This window comes from Gobio gobio (genome assembly GCF_949357685.1).
Source record: "Gobio gobio genome assembly, chromosome: 1".
Taxonomy (NCBI): Eukaryota; Metazoa; Chordata; class Actinopteri; order Cypriniformes; family Gobionidae; genus Gobio; species Gobio gobio.
In genome coordinates, this window is record NC_137097.1 from 23,754,170 (window position 1) to 23,760,309 (window position 6,140).

Below are 6,140 nucleotides of genomic sequence, written 5' to 3' on the forward strand. Positions count from 1 at the left end.
AGTAGACTATATATAAAGAACCAGTCTTATAAACAACTTAAAATATAATCTGCATGCCCAATAAACTATAGTAAAATGTATTTAAATCTTTTGACAGAAGGGTTTTTATAAAATGTTATTTAGCAGTCATAAGCATATCTCCAGGGCGTGATGGTGCCTCAGACTTGCGTCGCAAACTCAATCGAAATGTAACACCGACTTTACTGTCGACACAATAGACTACGCCACCCCCAGTTTTACGGGATAGGGGATCCTAATAATGATATTTTCTAAACACAGGTAGTTCAATTAAATGAACTAGAAGCCAGAGTATAAAAGGTTGATTTTATTAAAATGACACAATCCTTCTCCGCGGATACTATTGAGATAACATTTGCTGTTAACCAGGGTGTTTCAAACAAAATCAAAATATATAAAACAAACCAACACAGCAAAAAAAACTAAACAGAAACACAGCAACCCCCCCCCCCCCCCCTAAAAAAAGGGTAACAAACAAACACTGCTCACCACGAATTAAGATTGAACTATCAAATCAAATCTTAAACAGAAAAAACGATAATAAATCTAGTGCTCAAAGCAAGATAGACTTGGGCTGGCATTAAGTGAGTGATATTACATTAAAAAAAAACAATAATAGATACGACACTCCATCAAAATAAAGTAAATCAAAGTGAAATCACAAACTAGATAACAAGACTACATGGGAGAAAACAAACCAATCCTAAACAAATGAAACCCAAATATCTCAACCATTCGTAAAACACACAGCAATGAAACACAACCAAACGTAGAAATAAAACCTCCCATACAGTGGTACACCAGTTAATAAAACACTAAGACTTTACAAAAAAATAATACCAAAAATAAATTATAATGACAAACACCCAAACCAAAATAACACAAACAAATCAAATAAACCTCAAATATATTTGTGGGGAAAGAAAACGGTGGCTGCTAAACCGACGGGAAGGATTTTAAGACCTGTAATTAAAACCATTGCCCATTTTTATTACACAAAAAAACAGCTAACAGCTTCTGCAGTAATGCGGTCGATGTACCGGTCTGTCGTGGTGAAGAAAGAGCTAAGCCGTAAGGCGAAGCTCTCGATTTACCGGTCAATCTACGTTCCTACTCTCACCTATGGTCATGAGCTTTGGGTCATGACCGAAAGGACAAGATCCCGGATACAGGCGGCCGAAATGAGCTTTCTCCGCAGGGTGGCTGGGCGCTCCCTTAGAGATAGGATGAGAAGCTCAGTCACTCGGGAGGAACTCGGAGTAGAGCCGCTGCTCCTCCACATCGAGAGGGGACAGCTGAGGTGGCTCGGGCATCTGTTCCGGATGCCTCCTGAACGCCTTCCCGGGAAGGTGTTTCGGGCATGTCCAACCGGGAGGAGGCCCCGGGGAAGACCAAGGACACGCTGGAGGGATTATGTCTCCCGGCTGGCCTTGGAACGCCTCGGTGTCCCCCCGGAAGAGCTAGAAGAAGTGTCTAGGGAGAGGGAAGTCTGGGCATCTCTGCTTAGACTGCTGCCCCCGCGACCCGGCCCCGGATAAGCGGAAGAAGATGGATGGATGGATGGATGGATGGTGAAAGGTGAAAAGACGTCTATTAAAGCCTAAATTTGACTACAATGTGACGTCTTTTTCAGGCTTGACTTTAGCCTAATTTCAATCATAAATGTATTATTATTCATTATGTAATATTTTCATTATATACTACTAATATTATATAATATTATATTATTATACTCTCAAAATAGGACAACTGACAAAAAGGTAACAATAAAACATTTATTCATACGTCAAATACATCATTAAAAACTCATCACGAAAAACAAATTAAGTGGTTATTGCAATAGGCTATATCCCCCGCTGCCAGATCGTAAGGGGCATGCTTGAGGTGGTCTCCCATATCTCATGCTCAGTGGCCTTGCTGTTTGTGGCCACTTTTTGATGGCATCTGTAATGACAAAGAAAAACATTTGTGTTCTGTTCAGATAGGCTATTCAAAAGTATTAATTGGAGAAGTAACGGTACGGGTCTTTCGATGCATTTCGCATGTGCATGCTGATTATACACCAGGCACGGTGCCAGGATTCCAGGGACCAATTGTGGGTGAGCCTTAAATTAAAAACGTTATCAAATCACTGTTTAACCTAGTTAAAATGAGTGACTAATATACTGTTACATTTTCTGTGCTTACATAATAGAGATATTAATAGCTTGATGCTCTTTAAATATTTTGTTGCATTATAAAAAGTTTCGGTGCATGACTTCTGAACGAAGAAGAGCGCTTTGGAATCTCCATTACGCACCAGGCTAGCGCATCTCTCTATAAGGTCTAGACTGTAAAAGTGGTCAGGAATCTAATATTTCCCCAAAACAAACTTTAGTTCTGTTCATGAGGCCGAATATTTGACAATTCTGTTTAATTGTTGTAAGGAAACAGAAAAACAGGAAAACGTACTACAGACAATTATTTAATAAAAAACTAATGTTATATATAGGCTAATATTTAAACATAGCCTAACTATATGAAACTAAATAGGCTACGTTTCTTTAACCCTCTGTCCGACGAAGGCGCCTGCAAATTTTTTCCCTTAATGACTGGAACAACTCACACTCCATCCTTTTTAGCCATACAGAAGTGCAAGACATAATTATAAACTATAAACTGTCTACTTTTATTTGTGTACACTCACAATAACAACAAAGGATTCTGGGAACAGATTATTTTGCATGCCCTCCACTCCAGACGCTGTCTTTATTCCAAAAAACATTTTGTTTATTAAACGCAAAGTTTTTAAGTTCAAAAGCATTTCTAAATTCAGTTCATATTTCAAACAAACAAAATTCCGAGGCAAAATAACGAAGTGGTAAAAAAACAACAACTTTGAGTTAGCCTACCACCATGCAAATTCAAGCATTTCTTCTCTCCCTATGCGGTGACTGGAACCCGACTGGGGAACGGTAATTAACTAAATGTTTTAAATAGATATGCACATAAACTAGTAATAATAATAATTAACAAATACACAACTTATAATAAATAAACTCAAATATTCTACAACAAATTGCATATAGACAAACTGCAATGCCATAAATGAGTAGGCTATTTTAAGTTGTTAAGGCCTTTGAGTCCGAAATTTTCGCATGCATTTTTTCGTATTAGTGATCCGAAAAATTTGTCACGCACAGAGACCTTGCACACTGAGTCCGCATGCGTATTAATGAATGCGTTACGAAAAAAATGCACAACAATACAAAATGCCGTCTTCAAGTGCGATCACGTAGAGAGGAAGGTGAGTTCCACCTCCTTATCAAGGATCTGCGGGATTATCCAGACCAATTCATATATAGCGCGTTTCCATTACCCTTCAAATTGCGCAAATTTAAATTGTGAATTGAAAATACGCCCAATGGAAACGCGTAAATTTAGCAAAAACTCCCATATATCGCAAAAAAGTTTTTACGCATGAGGTGGTTTTTCAGGCCATTCAAAAAATGAATTTTTTGCAAAACTGCAATGGAAACTGTTTTTTCGCATTTACAGGTCACCTGGTACAGTCACGCATTGCTCTCACATAGGGCCTACATATAATTTTTTCCCCCACTCAAGTATGTCTAATAACGAGATCTTATATGTGGCAATGACATATATTTTCTCCTAATAAGGAAAGTGGCGTAACTTTATAATGACGGACCCCGGTGCAGACACACATATCATAACTACCTATAGGCCTACTGTAATTAAGACATATATTCAAGAAAAAGACAAAAACAATGGCATTCGCGTCCGGTGTGAACGCACCTTCAGAGCAGAAAGCAGCGCGCAAAAACAATGGCATTCGCGTCCGGTGTGAACGCACCATCAGAGCAGAAAGCAGCGCGCAAAAACAATGGCATTCGCGTCTGGTGTGAACGCACCATCAGAGCAGAAAGCAGCGCGCAAAAACAATGGCATTTTCAAAAATTAGGAAAGTTGACGCTGAAAACCGAGTTTTCCGTGTGAATGGGTGGGAGAAAAATTGCATTTATTCTTCCTACATCCTGTATGTCCTTCCTGCAGGCCTGTGTGTCTCATTTGCTCTGATTCTGTTGTGGTTTTGGGAACATTAAATAAAATGTTTCTTGCACTTTTACATTTTTTCAACACTGGTAGCACTTTATTTTTGCCTGTTTTGTTTCTGAATGATATTGCTAATGATATTTCACCAGTGCAATTTGAAGCACAGAAGAGAGCAGTCTTCAATATTAGATAACATTTAGTTAAGACTATACATGTGAATGAACATAAACTGTAATGAGATTTCAGATTTTCTGATCCATTTTCTGGTTTGCGTTCATTGATTGTTATTATTTATCTCAGTTCAGCAGGAAAAAGCACTTTAGTTGCTAGTAATGTTGAAATGAATGTATTTTCAGTGCAGATTTAAAGATGAAGGCATTTGTAGTTCATCATATTTTTGTCAGACATGTTTTGTCCATATGAGAACATATTATATTTTGTTAAATTAAGAACATTTCTTTAGTCTGGCAATAAACATAAACGATTGCTTTTAGCTATATAATAGTCCGGACCTTGGCCGCTGATGAGGGTTCATTTACTGGACCTCAAGACCCCTGTTTGGCCCAAAACTTCCAAATAATTATCCCCATGCAAAAAGATGCATTGTACTAATCATAGCTTAAGGTCTTCACTCAAAATTAAAATTGTATATTCACCGAACATATTTAATTGTGCTCAGTCAATCTATGAAGTTGAAGTGAAAAATCCATGAACAAGTCCTACGTCCGAAAAACGGTATACGCATGCGCAAAATGCGCTTTAAGAAAACTGTTTGTGTGGAGATTTCAAATGCGGAGCGTGGGAGAGGCAGCACGAGCGGAGCCGAACCAGCAGGTGCTGAAGACCGAAACAGACAGTCCCAAGAGAATAGAGATATTCATCTCACAAAGACGTTGGTGAGTATTTAGCACTGAAATTATTCTCCAGAGTTTTGCTTCATGACCCGGTATGAAGTTTAAAAGACATTTTGTAGAATCATGAGTTCATGCATTCATTGGTTTCATGCGTGTGTTCTCGTTTACCTCGTTTACTCTAATGGTAGCCAATAGTTTTATTTTCCTCATGTCTTATATGTCTAAAACAATAGGTAATAAGTAAATTTTTCTTTTTCTTCACCACATTAAGACGTCCTGTTATGCAGAAGACTTATTGAATGTATTCAGAGTTTTTTCTTATTGAAAATCAGGTATTTTCACCAAATATCCTGGGTTGGAATTTACTTGTTAATAAAGTAATGTGATAAAATGTCAAACCTGTTGTCTGTGTTCTGTATTTTGCTTAATATATTTAGGCTATGTTTTTAGTCATTTTTGTCTTTTGGGACAGTGAGAAATAAACAATTGGGACCAATATCACAGTTTCACTGTAAAACATTTCTAGTGAGCGATCACATACATTTTTTAGTTGGCCAAATTGAATTTCTGTGAATTAAATTTTATCAAATCACAGAAATTCAATTTGGCCAACTGAAAAATTTAGATGTGATCGGTCACTAGAAAATTTTAAATTGGAGAGGCCTTACATTTTTTACAGTGTAGGTAAATTAAATTTTTACATTGGCTCAACATATTATTTCTAAATGACCCCATGTTAACAGACTGTTGCCACAATGGATAAAATTCAATTAACAGAAATTCAATTTGGCCAATTGAAGAATTTAGATGTGATCGCTCACTAGAACATTTTTAATTGGAGAGGCCTTACATTTTTTACAGTGTAGTTAATTATCTTACCACATCCAGAAGTAGAAGTAGAGTGCCTTCTATCACTTCCTTGTGATCTGTGACCAGAAGATCTGGAACGCTCCCTTATTGGGGTGGAATGCACTGTAACATCGAAAGGAAATGTGTTAAAGGAAGACAGGAAAATGTTTAAATTATAAAGTAAGAATAAAGTTGGTTGGCAGTTTGAAACTCCCATATTATTAAAAAAATATATACAAAAACTTAAAACTTCAGAGACTGATTATTATTGTTAAAATACTGATTTTATAATGTCTAAATTTTTATTTAAAAAAAACTTGAGAAAAGATGTATAAGCCAATGAGCCAATGAGCCAATAGCCACGTT